This window comes from Canis lupus, chromosome 4 (assembly GCF_003254725.2).
Source record: "Canis lupus dingo isolate Sandy chromosome 4, ASM325472v2, whole genome shotgun sequence".
NCBI classification, from domain to species: Eukaryota; Metazoa; Chordata; class Mammalia; order Carnivora; family Canidae; genus Canis; species Canis lupus.
This window is the reverse complement of record NC_064246.1, coordinates 58,831,549-58,848,034: the sequence shown is the minus strand read 5'-3', so window position 1 is coordinate 58,848,034 and position 16,486 is coordinate 58,831,549. Positions and strand designations below refer to the sequence as shown.

General features: G+C 44.0%; 1 protein-coding gene across 29 annotated transcripts in view; it reads left to right on the top strand.

Moving 5' to 3' along the window:
• Window positions 1-16,486, top strand: part of SMIM3 (small integral membrane protein 3) — a 45,958-nt gene that overhangs the window by 16,633 nt on the left and 12,839 nt on the right. For 8 of the 29 annotated variants that reach the window (XR_007410306.1, XR_004815443.2, XR_007410312.1 and 5 more), the window contains 2 exons: window positions 3,810-3,851; window positions 6,721-10,446. The gene's annotated coding sequence lies outside the window, so the exon portion shown is untranslated. The other 21 variants (XR_004815463.2, XR_004815455.2, XR_004815447.2 and 18 more) reach the window with 10 other exon arrangements.

Sequence of the window (16,486 nt, the reverse complement as noted above, 5' to 3'; positions counted from 1 at the left end):
CTCTTCTCTCTCATCTACATGACTGTGATAATTGAACACTTTGGAATTAAGCCATGAAAGTGAATGCAGATAATTACAACCATGAGACCATGGGACCATTGCTCCACCTGAAAGCTATAATGTGGAAGCTTTCCATCTCCATTTCTTCCTGTCTGCTCAGCAACTTGTTTTCAGCTCAAATGCCATTGGTTTGAAAAATTCCATAATTTTACTTTCTTGCCTAATCATTAGTTCAATGAAGTCTTTCAGCTACAATAAAAAAAAGTTGTAATTAAAAGATCCTGCATCTAGTTTTTAGGTTGAGGGCGCATTTTTTGAAAGTTAGCAAACCAGTGGGGCTTCCCCAAAGAGTAAGATGGGATTTTGCCCAAGGATCTGTACAGTGGAAATGTTCTTGGGAATTGTTCCAAGGAGAGAGGGGAAGGGAGAGAACAAGTCATCTCAGGAGTCCTGCTTCCCAGTGCCTGACTTTTTGGGAAGAACTGAGCTGTTGAGGGACCTGCAAGCAGGGAGCTGGTGTCTGAGCTGGACATTTCCATAAATGGAACAAGATGGATCATCCTGCATAGATATGCTAGTAACTCAAAACTGTAGCCATCTTAAGAGGCTGAGTCTACCTTGAAAAGATATTGGAAGTGCAAGAGACTTCAAAGAATATCTAATTCAACTCCCTTCTTTTTACTTTTGGGGTCAAAAGACCTCAAGAGGGATAGGGACTCATCGAAGGTCACATGACAAACTAGTGATAGAGCCAGCACCAGGAGCCACGGTTTAGAGCTGTTTGGTGCCAGTTTAGTGCCCTTTCCATCATGCCCATGGTACACTCACTCCCCCCATCTCACCAGCGATCCACCATTCCAGTGGAGTCCTCTGCAATATCTCTCTGCTTGCATACCTCCACCATTAGGGAGCTCATCTTTCTCTCTCTCTCTCTCTCTCTCTCTCTCTCACACACACACACACACACACACACACACACACACATAAATGCACCACCCAATTGGTTCTGTTTCTTTGGAGAACCATGACTAACACAATAAGTTTTCAAGCATCCAACTGCCTTTAGGCACAACCTCAGAACTAGAAAGAGAAGTCTTTGTTGACCTCTCTTCTCTGCATCCTGTCATTTATTCACCCCACAGAAAGCAATATTCTGCGTCAGATGCTGGTATTAGGAAAATATCACAACCAATATTGCGATCTGATCTAAGGGCCTTGATAAAATCAGACCCTACTCCAAATCATTAATGCAATGACATAGAATTTCGGCTTTATAGTCAGACAGTCCTGGGCTCATAATCTGGCTTTGACAATGACCAGCTGGTGACCTTGGGAAGCTGTTCAATCTTCCTGAGGCTCAGTTGAGTTTCCCCATATGTAAAAGAGGGGTTTGCTTAAACAATCTTTAATTTTGGATGTGCAGTGTTTTAATTTATTGAAAATGCAGGAAGGGAAGAATTGTAAATACCATCAGTCAACCAATAAGATGGTAAAGAATGCTTAAACAAGACTGATGAAAAAGATGCAAAACTAGTTAATGCTCAATAGGGCAATAAAACATCTACCTCTAGGCCCAGAGAAAACCATAGATTGAATACATGCTCCACACCTATCATGTATACAGATAGGTAATGCTTACCAGTGACAGGCTTTTCCACATTCATGATTTTACTTAAATCCTACTTCATCCTCACTAAAATCCCTTGAGGAAGGCATTGCCATTAACATTTTGTACAAGGGAAAAGTGAGGCTCCATAGACATTAAATACTTGGCCCAAGGTCACACGGTCACTGCCAGAATGAGGATTCAAACTCAATTTTTAAAATTTTAGTTGATTAAGCATCTGCCTTCGGCTCAGGTCATGATCTTGGGGTCCTGGGATCAATCCCCACATCAGGCTCCCTGCTTATTTGAAAATGCTTAAAATAGGGCAGCCCCAATGGCTCAGTGGTTTGGTGTCACCTTCGGCCTAGGGCGTGATCCTGAAGACCTGGGATCGAGTCCCACGTCGGACTCCCTGCATGGTGCCTGTTTCTCCCTCTGCCTGTGTCTCTGCCTCTCTCTCTCTCTCTCTCTCTGTGTCTCTCATGAATAAATAAATAAAATCTTTTAAAAAATAAAATGCTTAAAATATAATTTTTATACATACACATAGTGAGCATGCATCAAACTTTTACTTAGGTGGTTAGTGAAGGAAACAGCAGGATGAGAAAGAATGCTGGGATAAGATTGATGAGTTAGATGCAAAATTGGTTAATGCCCTAGAGGGCAATAAAAACACAACTTTGAGGACTATCTTTGCTAATAAATAGAAATCACTTCCACCCCTACTGGGCAAACCAAGCCAAACAAATAAATTTGTACCTTATCAAAACTTTCTGCAGGTTAGCATCTAACTTTACAAAGTTGTTACAATGTCTGGACTGTTCATTAACAATAAACAGTAAGTGAAACAAAGGTACACATGCCTAGAGAGTCAGATGACCTTTATGCAGGCTTGTGAAGCTATGCTCTGGTTTGATGTTAACAAGACATCAGTCATCCTTTTGGTTTGTTTCCACATTGTGGATAATTTTTCTTGTCACTCCACCTCTATGATAATAAACTTCAAAAATTATCTATGATCAAAAAAAATTATCTATGATCATAAAAACGGCTGATTTCATTATATTTGGGTGGTTATTTGATCTGTCTTGCTTGCATAGAAGCCTCATTGTCATGTGGTCAACACATGGTGCTAAACAACTACTATAGCAAGAGAATTAACTTCTGTTTGGAGACTTCACAAAGAACTAGGACTGAATTTTCAATACCCACTATCCTTCCAAAGATAAATTCTCACCTCGATTGAGATATAAATCACACAGCATACAATTCATTTAAGTATACCATCACTGGCTTTTAGTATGTTCACAGAGTTGTGCAGTGATCATCACAATCAATTTCAGAAGGTTTTCACTACCCCAGGGGAAATCCCACACTTTTTAAATATTGCCCTCCATCCCTCCTCACAAGCCCAGCCCTAGGATACCACTAATCTTTCCATCTCTACTGATTTGCCTGTTTTTGATATTTCATATAAATGGAATATCTAATAGATAGGTCCTTTGTGCCTTGCTTCCCCTACTTAACATACTGTTTTCTTTCCTTTTTTTTTTTCAATTTTATTTTTTTAGAGGAGGGGAGTGAGAGGGGGGAAGGGTAAAAGAAGAGGAAGAGAGAATCCTAAGCAAGCTCCATGCCCAGCCCAGAGCTAGACATGGAGCTCGATCTTACAACCCTGAGAAAATGACCTGAACCAAAACTGAACTTAACCAACTGAGCCACCCATGTACTCCTAGCATACTGTTTTCAAGGATCATGTTGAAGTGTGCATCAATACTTTTTTTTAAATTGCTGAGTAATATTCCACTGTTTAGTCATAAAGATATAGTCCAAACAGGAGAAAACATCTCCTAAGAGTTTTATAATTTTAACTCTTTCATTTTTTTGTCTTTGATTCATTTTGAATTTATTTTTGTATATGGTGTAATGTATTCTTCATTCTGTGGCAATTGAATATCCAGTTGTCCCAGCATCATTTGTTGGAGAGACTGTCCTTTCCCCACTTAATTGTTCTGGAAATAACACTGAAAATCAATTGGCCATAAATGTGAGGGTTTGTTTCTGGACTCTCAATTATTTTCCCATTGATCTATGTACCTATCATTATTCCAGTACTACACTGTTGATTATTGTAGCTCTGTAAGTTTTGAAATTGGAAAATAAGAATTCTCCAACTTTGTTTTTTTTTGTTGTTGTTGTTTAGGATTTGGGGGCAACTTGTGATCCTGATTAAAGAACATATTTGGTAAGATTTCAGTTGATTTATACTTATTGAAACTTATATTATGGCCTGAAACCTGGTCTAATATTCTTTGTACATGAAGGAGAATGCATATTCTTCTATCATTAGGTAGATCTGCCTTTTAGATCTAGCATGTGTATAATACTGTTTGATTCTTCTATCTTCTTGTTAATCTGTCCAGTTGTTCTATCCAATATTGATAGTGAGGTATGAAAGTCCCTGAAAATTATTATCACATTGTCTATTTCTCCCCTCAATTCTATCAAGCTTTATGGTGTGTGTGTGTTGCTAGGTGCATATATGTTTATAATTGCCTCATGGATTGACTGTTTTATCATTATAATATGTGCTTCCTTGTTTCTAGTAACATTTTGTTTAAAAGTCTATTTTTTTCCTGTTATTAATTAATACATCCACTCCAGCCTCCTTATGGTGGCTGTTTGCTTTGAATCATATAACTTTTCTGTCCTTTTACTTTCAATCTATTCATGTGTTTATTTTTTTAATTTTTTTATTTATTTATGATAGCCACAGAGAGAGAGAGAGAGAGAGAGAGGGGCAGAGACACACACAGAGAGAGAGAGAGAGAGAGGCAGAGGGAGAAGCAGGCTCCATGCACCGGGAGCCCGACATGGGATTCGATCCCGGGTCTCCAGGATCGCGCCTTGGGCCAAAGGCAGGCGCCAAACCGCTGCGCCACCCAGGGATCCCTCTATTCATGTCTTTAAATCTGAAGTGTGCCTCTTATACATAGGATATAGTTGGATTTTGTTTTTAGATTAGCAAAGATTAGCAAAGATTGATGTCTTTGCTCATCTATTCCAATATCAGAAAACCAAAGCTAAAAAATTAATCTCTAACAAGCTCTGCTTGCAGTCCCTAAGAGTAAGAGACTTCATCTTTTTTCAAGGTCCCCAGCATTTACTAAAGTTGGTGACCTACCAGCAGGTGAACTTCATTACTATCTTGCCAGCATAATGTTGAGACTCTGTGAGCCATGGAATAGGTTTGCCAGACCAGTCTCCTGGGAGGCCACTGTACACACAGGAAGTATAACTCTTGGTCCTTAATGGTTACATGATCGTAGCCAATTAAATGGATTTTTTTCTCAAATATAAAACCCTTTGATGGCTTTGTTTGGTGATAGATTTGTCCAGTTACATCCTTGTAAAGAGGAGGGCAGTTTCTTTCAATCTTTCAATCTTCTTACTTTGCTAGAGACTCAGTAAAAGTGCTCACTCTTGAATTCTGACTGGTCAGTGGAACAAGATATCATTTAAAAAATTTCCTTCTAGTTTGCATTAGCAGAGTTTGCTGAATTGAGCCTTATAGAGAAGAAAGTAGAAAAGAAAAAAAAAGGGAAAAAGGACTTCCTTATAAGCACATCAAATACAAAGCATTGAAAACAATCCAACAATATTCTAAAAACATGTAGCCACAATTATATTTCTCTCATGAACGTATTTGACTCATGTAATTAATTCTTGGCTTGTAAACTTTGGACCAACAGTATACTTCCATGAAGTTGGTTGTTTCTGGACTAAGAGTCCTAGCAATCCTGAGTTGATCTTATGGTTCAGTCTATAGACATCTACCTGCGGTCACAATGGTAGCTTATGGTAAGAAGCCTGGCCCTATAAATCTATTCCAGTTAAGAATACCTGGTACAATATTTCTCAACAATTTGTTGGGACTGTCCTTTGTTGAAGATGCTTTAGCATGCAGGAGAAGACTTCAGATAAACATGTAAGGAAAGCAAAAAGCACTTGTTTGATTAGACTGAAGCCTCTGTTAACTTATTAGACTAAACAACCATATCAGAAGAGGGGGGAATAAATCCTATTGGGTTATGGTTCTTGTCAGTGTTTCGTCAAGTGTAAGAATTTACTGTGGATATGGGTACACAGACAAATCTACTTTTATTTTTTTTTTATTATTTATTTTTTAAAGGGAGGGGAGGGGCAGAGAGAGAAGGAAAGAGAATCCTAAGCAGGCTCTGTGCCTAGCGCAGAGCCCGACATGGGGCTCAATCTTACAACCCTGAGATCACAACCTGAGCTGAAATCGAGGGTTGAGTGTTCAGTCAACTGAGCCCCCCAGGCACCCCCAGAAAAATCTAAAAATCTAAAAATAAACATGGGAATGTTACAATGTACTTTTTTGATTGGATAGCTTATCCCATTTTGTGGGCTTAGTATATAATGCAAATCCTATAGCAGTTAGTGAGCCAGTTAAGGCATATGGAGCATTTCAAACATACCTAACTAATTCTACCCACTATCCCTCCTAATTGTGAATGACATATAAGGTGAGAGGCCAGGCCTTTGGTATTTTAGCTATCTAGAAAGCACCAAAGATGGTTTGATATGTAAAAACGCATTATATTTTTATGAACTATAAAACTGATCTTGGGAAGGTAACGTGAAAAAGAATTTTCAAAGAAGAATCATCCCTAACTTAAGACAGAAGCATAGATGCTTGGGAACAGTGAATGGTTGTAGCTTGGCTGCCTATTAATCAGAGTGACAATATGCTAGTACTAAATAAACATAACCATAGGTACAATTATAAGGAACTTTAGCTATTTAATAAATGAGGAACTTCTCCTGTTTTGTTTTTAAGTAATGAAGGGCATGACAATGCACAGAACACAGAAAGTAACTCTGATCAGATACGTAATACTCCCTATTTGGGCAGATTATAAAGAAATTAAAAATAACTTTCCATATCTCTTATTAAGAAGAAACTGGGAATATAAGTGTAATCTGGCTGCACAATGTCACCCCATTGATCACCGGGGTTAATTTGGCTGATTGGGCTGGCTATGCAGGTGTCCCCTTCCTCCCACATCTCTTCTTGTGCATCCCTCCAGAAGCTAAACACAGTGGAGGAGGATGGATAACCTTCTCCCATAGAGAAGGACCATTCAAGGGTATATGAGAAACTGCACATCTCTGCTAGAACCTCCAAGCAAGTTCTCAAGGTCCATTTCTGGGGGAACATAGGATAATCATGCTTCCAAAACTCCAGGCACATCCAAAGGAGGTGTTACAGCTACGTGTGGCAGTTTGCCTTTCTTAAAAAACAAACAAACAAACAAAAAAACCAAACTGAATATTCCAAGACTAGTTTCTCACTTTAACATAGAGAATAACAAAACTAAATTCTACTCTTGCATTAATGTAACAATTGCTAGAAAGACCTTTTTAAAAAGTCTAATGAGTAAGCCCATTAAAACAGAGCCAATTTTGTTAAAATTTTAACATATTTCATTGCTTCCTTATAGACTTATTATTTGCAAGTATTATAAACTAAGGAAACAAAGTTTTCTTTTCATCAAACTTCTACAACTTACCCATTCAAAATGTGTCTTTTGCCAATCTTTCACATTCTAGCATAGTTTTCTTACTTCAAGACGAAATTGCTCATTTTCCCCTTGATAACAAAATTGCACTCATAATCTTATTCTATATTTATATTTCTATACTACTTCAATTCTTAAGATAGTCTCAATGGCCCTTTATATGAATCACATTTTTTAAGTTTTACATTTACCTCAGGAGAATTGGCATTGTTACAGACTAGATGTTTTCTTCTTGAAAAATGATATGTTCATACATTTGTTCATATCTTATTTTGTGTATTTTAAAAAGATTTTTTGTCTTTTATCAGATTGAATAAAATGGGATCCTACTTATTTCTCTTTTTTCCAGCTTTATTGAGATATAATTGACACTTAGCATTGTGTGAGTCTAAGGTGGACAACATGTTGATATGATACATTTATAAATCACAATATGATTACCACCATAGTATTAGCTACCACTGCCATCCCATTGCATAGTTTATCTTTTCTTTTTTGTGGTGAGAACTATTAAGATCTATTCTCTTAGCACATAAATTACATCTTTTAAGCAATGTAACTACCTTCTATTTCCTCAAGTATATAACTGTGGGCAAGTAACTAAGTATGGCTTGAAATATACAAACATTTAGCAGACCAGCAAAGCAAACCTTATAAAACCTCTCCTGGCCTCACACATCCTATTTGCATTTCTTAAAGTGGCAAAATTGAACCTACACATTAATATACCAAAGGTTTAGCCACTCTCAAACATAAAAATAAGAGGCAAAGGAGTGTGTGTATGTGTGTGTGTGTGTGATTATATGCATGCTTGGTGATGAATGTTTTTGTGTTCTATCTTCCTTACAAATTATCCAAGCAAAAAAATTTTCCTTACAAAAAAATCCTTACAGGTTTTACTGGCCTCTCACTATAAATTTAAAACAGTTTAAATTATTAAAGTATAGTGAAAGACCCTGGAACTTACATTTAAGTTGATATATTATAAAGTAACATAATCCTTGATAATACAAACAATTCAGGAAATCCAGATTAACTACAATCTTCATGATAAAACATAAAATGTACTCCATCACTCTATTACATCATCTTGTTTTTTATTCACGTTTTCACGACTTGATATCATTTTGCTTATTTACTTATTTACAGTGAACATTTTCTCACTAGGTGTCAAACAATAAAGAGAGAATTTATCTTCCTTGGTACCTAGAACATGTATGAGACTTTCAATTAATAGTTTTGAATAAATACATGAATGAAATCTTTATATACAATAATTGCATCAGATGGAAAGAATAGGTCTCATTTTACTATTTTACAAGTGAGAAAACTGAGGCATTAATGATCTTTCAGCTACTCAGTCAGAATTTTGGTTTCCTGATTTCCAATTCAATATACCACATTATTTCCCAAAACTGACTAAATAAATGTACTTGTGCAAGTGAAAAATATATGAATAAGAAAATTCTTGCATAGGTGTTGTTCACAGAAAGGGTTTCTTTTTTTTTTTTTTTAAGGTTTTATTTATTTATTCATGAGAGACAGAGAGGCAGAGACATAGGCAGAGGGAGAAGCAGGCTCCCTGTGGGGAGCCTGATGTGGGACTCCCATCCCAGGACCCTGGGATCAGAACCTGAGCCAAAGGCGGACACTCAACCACTGAGCCACTCAGGTACCCTTTACAGAAAGGGTTTCTGAGATGAATTGTATCCAGTAGGGGCCTCCTTTGGGCAGTATTTTGGTAGAATGTTGTTAGGTTACAACTTCTTTTATTCAAAATCCCCCCCACTATCAGGGGGATCTCCCCATAAGTATTACTTTTTTTTTTTTTTTTTTTAATTCTTGATGGCTTTTCCTTTGGAGTACTTGTAATTGAGGACCAAGGAAGTGAAATATAAGTTGTTCCCTGGGTTTCACTGTAACAAAGCTTGGTACTGAAACTGTGTTTTTTCCCCCTCCTCCTACTTCAACACAGCATCCATTATTCTTCTCTTCCAAAGCTCTCTTGGCAGCTGAGACAGAGCTAATGGGGTACATTTCCCATAGGGTATTCAATTTTCTCTTTTGGCTCACTTTTTTGGGGCCAGGGCAAATCATTATAAAAGAGATACTGAACAGTACAAACTGGGAAAGGCAGACAGTCTTGCTGGTGCTGGCTCCAGCCCTGGGGTTCTGCATTCTCCCAGATGGGAGTCAGCCTTCACATCCAGCACATGGAGTTATCAGGTGTCCACCCAGAGTAATCCCCCTTCCACTAACCAGGAAACATGTTGTATTAAATTGAGATTGTCCTTCTTTAGCTTTTTGGGGTCCCCCCCACTGAGAGTTTTGTATTAAACTGTTAAGAATTATGTGGTACTTGGTTTGTTTGCTTTTCTAAGATTCCACATGTCTCTTTTGATTAAAACATGTTGTTGTGTGATAATTCCTAGAATTTTTGTCACATCATTTCTCCTGTCAATTCCCTCCATCCTCCTCATTGTTTCCCCTCTTTAAAAACTGGCATCTGGTAGTGATGATTTAGATGTCATTTCTGCTGACCTCATCCCCGACTCAGAAAAGCTCGGAGGGGGTAAGTTCAGCCCCCAAACCATATCTGATTTAGGCCTGGGGAGACAGCCTAGTTCTCACTAAATCTACGGAGCACAGGAAGAAACTGACACACGAACTGGGTTTCAAGAGTCCTCAAGGTCACGCTGACGGTCAAGGCCTGAGCTCCTGCTTTTTTAGAGCAGGACTGAAGAGCGCTGGCTGGACTGCTGGATTAAAAACCGAGGGGACTGAGACAGGACCGGAATCGCTGTCCCTGGTGCATCACAGAAACGGCAGGAGATCGCACAGCTGCACCGCCCTGGGTGGCAGCTGGGCCGGGAACGCGGGGCGTAGGATCAAGCTCTCCCCGGCCCATCGGCATCTCGGCATCTCGGGTCGGGCCGGGTCACTGTTGTCACAGAAGTGAACAGGATGCTCCGAGGCGTGTCACAGCAGACGACCAACCGGCTCCACGCTGGCGTCTAAGTCCGTCCTCGCGGCAGGGCTGGGACGCAGGTTTTACCGGCCCCACTGTGCGAAGCCGCGGGTCAAGCATCCTGCGCTCGGTACGCCGCAGAGCCGGAGCCGGGGTCCGCGCCCCTCCGCGCCCCTCCGCGCCCACCCATCGGCCAGCCCTCGCCCGCGGAGGATTTCGGAGCACGGAGGACGCGCTTTCCGCCAGCCCGAGCCTTTCGGTCCGCGGTAAGGAGAGCGGGGCCCCGACGGCCGGAGCGCTGGCGCGGGCCTCCCGGCGGACGCGGGGCCGGGCGGGGCCGGAGGGGGAGGGGGAGGGGGAGCGGGGCCCCGGGGTTCCCCCCCCGGGCCGCGGGGGCGGGGCGGCGGCGGCGGCCGGGGGCGCGGGCTTTCCGGGGGCGGTCCCTGGCGGCCGGGCATTCCGGAGCCGCCGAGCGCCGCGGCCCCGAGCCGAGCCGCGCCGAGACCCCGGGAGCGGGGTGCCCCGAGCCCCCCGCGGGCCGCTGCGGTGGCGGCCGCGGGCTCTTGCCGAGCAGCTCTGCGGATCCCGGGGTGAGTGGGGCCATCGGGCGTCGCGCGTGGGGCTCGGTGCTCGTGGGGTCCCCACCCCGCGCCCTCCCGACTGCCCTCTGCTTCCACCTCTTCTCCCCCATTCCTCCCCCGTCACCACTTCTGCGCCCCCCTTTCCCGCGTCTGTCCGCCGCGAAGTTGCGGCCACCTTCTCCGCGGACCTGGGGCCTCCTGGGGGCCGCAGCCCGGGTGGGGGAGCCCGGCCCCGGAGGCGCGGGGACCCTGGGGGGTGGGGGGTTCCCTTGGTCCGTCACCGGCAGTGTCACCGTCCTGTCTCCCAGCCCTGTTTCTCCATCTGCGAACTGGAGAAATTATCCCTGGCGTCCAGAAATCAATGGGAGAGGGGGTGTGCAGAGTATCGTGGGGAGAAGTCTGCCTTTCAAACTCCCTCCTCCTCCTCCCTCCTAACTCCGGACTTGATGGTTCCAGGCGCGGGTTGTCTTGCCCCCTGCTCCCCCCACCCCTCCACGAATTCCTTGAGGGTAGAGACTGCCTCTCCATGCCTCATCTCCGAGGCCTCCTCGGCACTTGGCCCAAGGCCTGGCACATAGGCGCTCAGCACTGTTTACTGAGTGCAGGAACTGAGAGGTGTAAACCATAAAAACCTGCGCAGCTGTGGGAGGTTGTTATTTTGAGAGGCCAGGCAGTCCTCCTATTCCCGCAGCTCCACCCTTTTCTTCCTGACTGGCACGGGTGGGGGGCGGCGGGGGCCCCCTCGGGAGTCTCCCATTTCTCTATAGATTCCTCAAAGCTCTAGACTATCGTAGTGAAAGCTGCTCAGACATTCAAGAATTAAAGATTTCTGGAACATCTGGACGACCTTGGCACCACTGCAGTGGGTAAAGAGGAAGGCTTGCGAATGCCTGAAAGGGGTTTGGGGGTGTGGGGGTAGCGGGGAGGACTGCTCTCTAGAAGTCAGGAGACCCTCTGAGTTACCTTGATGAAGCATTTTCCCCATCTTGACCTCACCTTCCGTGTCTGTAAAACGAAGTGGGGACGGAACAGATGGGCCTCTACCATTGAGCATGATACAGCTCTTCGGGTTATGTAGGCGGGCGGGCCAGCCATCCGGTGAGCACATGCAAGACAGCCCAGCTGAGCTTCAAGACATCATGTACTTGACCCAGTAATGACCCAAAAAGCCAAAGAGAAGCACTTCTCTAACGCAGCAGGGACCTCCTGTTCCCAGCTGTCCTGGGGTTATGAGTCATGCCATGGAGGTTACAAGTCATGCTCCATCAGTGTTCCAAATAGTGACTTCTCAGGGTGTCAGAACCTTTCACTGCACGAAAGGTCTGGGGGTTCCTTGTCTCTGGCATGGCCACCTAAGAATCACTGAGCAGTGGTGAGGTGTTTGAGACATAAAACAAATTAGAGACTTTGGAGGCCTGATGTGGTTAGGTCACATACTGGGCCCAGAAGTGACAGGCCAAGGAGGTAAAGAGACAGACTTGGTCTCAGGTGTTCTGATCCTTCTTTTAAAAAATATGCTTCTGTTTCTTCTTGGGGGTTTTAAATCTACAAATAAAGGAAATGTCTCCAAGGAAAGAGAACCTTTTTTTTTTTTTTAAAGATTTATTTATTCATGAGAGAGAGAGAGAGAGAGAGAGAGAGAGGGGCAGACACAGGCAGAGGGAGAAGCAGGCTCCATGGAGGGAGTCTGATGTGGGACTCCATCCTGAGACTTCAGGATCACATCCTGGGCTGAAGGCGGCGCTAAACCCCTGAGCCACCCAGGCTGCCCGGAAAGAGAATCTTTATCTTGATTGGTCTTACACTGCCACTGTTGGCAGTGGAATCAAAGATAGACACGTGTATTCACACTCACAGTATTAGGAATAGGTGTGACATGCCCTGCAGACACCTGCCCCCATGGGCTGGGCAAGCCAAATGATGTAATAATGATTGGACTTGAGGGGCATCTGGGTAGCTCACTTCGCTAAGCATCAGACTCTTGGTCTCAGTTCAGGTCTTGATCTCAGGGTCTTGAGTTTAAGCCCCACGTTGAGCCTGCTTAAAAAAAAAATCATATTTGACATTTACTGAGCGCTATGAGCCAGGCGTTATTCTAAGCATTTTGCATGCATTAATTCATTTAGTCTTTACCACAATCCTATGAGGTAGGGACCACCATTATATCCATTTTATAGTTGAGGAGACTGAGATCCAAAGAGAGTAGGGAACTTCCCCATGATCACGGGAAGTAGGTGGCACTGCTGCAGTTTGCACCCAGGCAGTATGGTTCCAGGGCCCACACTCTGAACCTCACTGGAACTACAGGGATCTGGGTTCAGATCTTGCTTCTGTCGCTTACTTGTAGGGTGACCTGGGGGACAGTAAGAATTTGACAGCCACTGGGCTAGTGAATCACTAGAGACCCTGGTATCCTGGTATCCTAACTCACCAAGGAAACAGAATGGTGTCCATCCAGTAGAAAAGCTCAGAGGTAGCCAGGCAAGGGGACAGGCCAGAACTACACCTGGCTAGCATAGTGGACAAGAGCAAACCAGCTTTGACAACCACACTGTGTACTTTACATTGCTTAGTGGTGCATAGCTCTAGTTTCCTTATTTTTTTTTTTTAAGATTTTATTTATTTATTCATGAGAGACACAGAGAGAGGCAGAGACATAGGCAGAGGGAGAAGCAGGCTCCCTGTGTGGAGCCCAATGAGGGTTCAATCCTAGGACTCCTGGAACATGACTTGAGCCAAAGGCAGATGCTCAACCACTAAGCCATCCAAGTGCCCCAATTTTTCTTATTTTGTTGGTTTGGACTCGGACCAGCTGATTGGGCTTGTGTGAATTGCTGGTAACTGAGTACAGGGGATCAGAGAGAATGAAGTGGAGGAATGAGAAGGAAAGACAGAGGAAAGTAAACTCCAATCAGTTTCAAGTAATGGCAACATGTGTCCCTGGCATACCTGTCACCACTCCTAATCCCTGCCCCAGGCTATAGTTAGTTGATCATCAGGACTTTGCACCTAATCTCTGCAAAGCTAGGGAATCCTTAACTCAGTGCTCTGGACTGCTTCTACCGATTAATCAATCAGGAAGATTTTTTTTTTTTTTGCTCTCCCAGATTTTCCACTTCATTCCTCCGGGGGATGGTTAAGGAAGTAACAAATGGCAAAATGGGAGGCTTTTTTTGACCATCTCAAGTGGCATTTTAGGAAATACCTTGGGGCTTTTCACGAATCATCTTTTCCACCCTTTCCTCCCTCCTATTTTTTCTTTAATGGCCTTTGACCCAAGACCACCTTGGACCTGGCGCAGGGCTCTCAGGGAGGTAGGATGTCAGGGGAGCAGAGTGAGACTTTGAGAGCTGGCTGGATTCTTGGAGATCACCTTGACCACTCTTTCCAATTGACTGACAGGTAAAGGAGGCCCAGTTCAAAGGAGGGACTACTCAGGATCACACTGTGTGGTCCGATTCTAATGCTGGACCAAAGTACCACAAATTTAGTGGCTTAATAAAAATCAGATTTATTGTCAATTCTACAGTCAGAAGTCTGTTATGGGTCTTTCTAGAAGAAAATCAAGGGGTCAGTAGGCTGAGTCTCTTTCTGGAGTCTTCAGGGGAGGATTGGTTCTCTGCTAATTTGAGTTGTTGGCAGAATTCAGTTTCTGTGACTGTAGGACCAAGGTCACCGTTTCCTTGCTGGCTGTCAGCTCGGGCCATTCCCTGCTTCTCCAGGCCACTCCTTGGCTCACAGCTGGCTTCCTCAGCCTTCAGAGTAAGCAACGGTGAGTCAGGGGCTTCTCCTGCCGCATTTCTCTGACCCTTCTGCCTTCTTCACTTTTAAGGACCCATGTGATTAGACTGGGCCCATTTGGTGGTCCAAGATAATCTCCTCATCTCAGAGTCTTTAAATCACATCTGTAAAGTCCCTTTGCCTCTGTTTTCATGACTCTGTCCTCTGAGTCATGCTTCCTTTTTCATATTCACGGTTCCAGAGACCAGGACATGGACATTTTGAGGGGCCCCTTTCCTGCCTGCCGTACACCATGAGGCCTGTCTTAGGAGACTGACTCGTTCCCAGTCACATAGCCTGGCAGGGACTCACAGCCTTCTGGTGCCCTTGCAGCTCTATCACTACCCCCACCCCCCGGCAGCCCACCAGCCCACCACCATGGACAGCCTCCTTTGTCGGCCCAGCACACAACAGGCACTTAGTCACGGGCAGATAACCATGATGGATGGTGGAGACTTAAGCAGGATGCTGTGGATTTGGCCTGGGCTTCTCTGCTGGCTCCCTGTTGGTTTCTAAGACTCTGTGATTGGCTGGGTCAGATGGGTACGTGCAGTCTTGGATAGCTCTGGCTGTTTTCATGTCTCTTTGAAATATCCTGGTGTTTTTCCATTTTTCCAGCCACAGAAGAGCCGATAGAAACTCAGGGAACAAGTCTTTAGACTGTTAAGATTTTTGAGAGAAACCGGAGCCAACTGGGGTAAGATGAGAACAGAGCACTCCTCGGGGACCTTGGGTGATTGGAGAAAGCCCTCTGATTTGATTCTTTTCACATTTTTGATAGTTGTGTGTCCTGCCTGTTCCGTCCTCTGGCCCCTGTCTTTGGAACAGAGGTCCCTAGTGAGATAGTTTGGCTTGGTAAATGCTGGAGGCTATTACAGAAGGGGAGGAGGGTGAGGATGGCCTCACCCTCGAGTAGGCCTGAGAAATCCCCTCCCCTCTTACCAGCACTCCATCCTCTTCTGAGATCATCACAGAGTTCTTTCCTCTTCTGAATCAGAGCAGGAAAGGCTCATACTGTGTCCAGCAGCTCCACCACCCCTGCACTCACCTCTGTGCGCGGCTCTAGAGCACAGGGGATCCAAACTTGAATTTGAGCTCCCCAGCCCAAGAAAGCAAGAGGGATTCTTAGAGAATATCGGTCCTCCTTTCTCCTCTGCCTGGTGTGTACAGGCTGGTCTGGGGAAAGGAGGAGGCCCTCATACTCCTTCCTGAATGTACAGAGAACCCAGAAAATGATCAAATTCGAGGATGCATTTTATTTTAGAGATCGGATTCTGATTTTTAAGATCATGGGGGTGAGAATCCTTTCTGGAAAACTAAGTTCCAACTAAGCTAACTAACTTTCAAATCAAAAGTTCTCCAGTCTGTCCACATTCATGCCTTCACTGATCTTCGATTTATTGGGCACTTACTGTGTACCGCAGGGCCTGTGAGCAGTGCTGGGGGTACAGCAGTGAACAGGAGATGGGGCTTCTGCTGCCCCCGTGCATGCATTTGAGTGGGCAAGGATGGCCAATAAAAACACATACACAAAGAAACAAACAAGCTAATTTCAGGTTGTGAAAAGTGTCTGAAGACCATAAAACACAAGATCTGGTTGCTGGACAAAGGTAGTGATTTAGCAAGGTAGATCTGGAAAGGCTTTTCCAAGGCGACATTTAAGAGGAGATCCTGGACATTGAGACACTGGTTGTTGAAAAGGAAGATCTGCAGGGAGGAGCATCCTAAGAAGACAGAACAGCGAGCACAAAAGTCTTGAAGTGGGATAAAGTCATTAGTGACCCCAGGCTAGTAAGTGGCCAGTGGGGCCTCTTGGCACTTGACTTGCTTTCTCTGCCTGGCCTAGATGCTCCATTCTTCTCAGCTGGTTGTATCAGCTCCTTCTGAGGGTAGAGCCTTAGGAACAGGTCCTATAAGCCGAGTGATGCTGGTAAGCCCCCTGAGT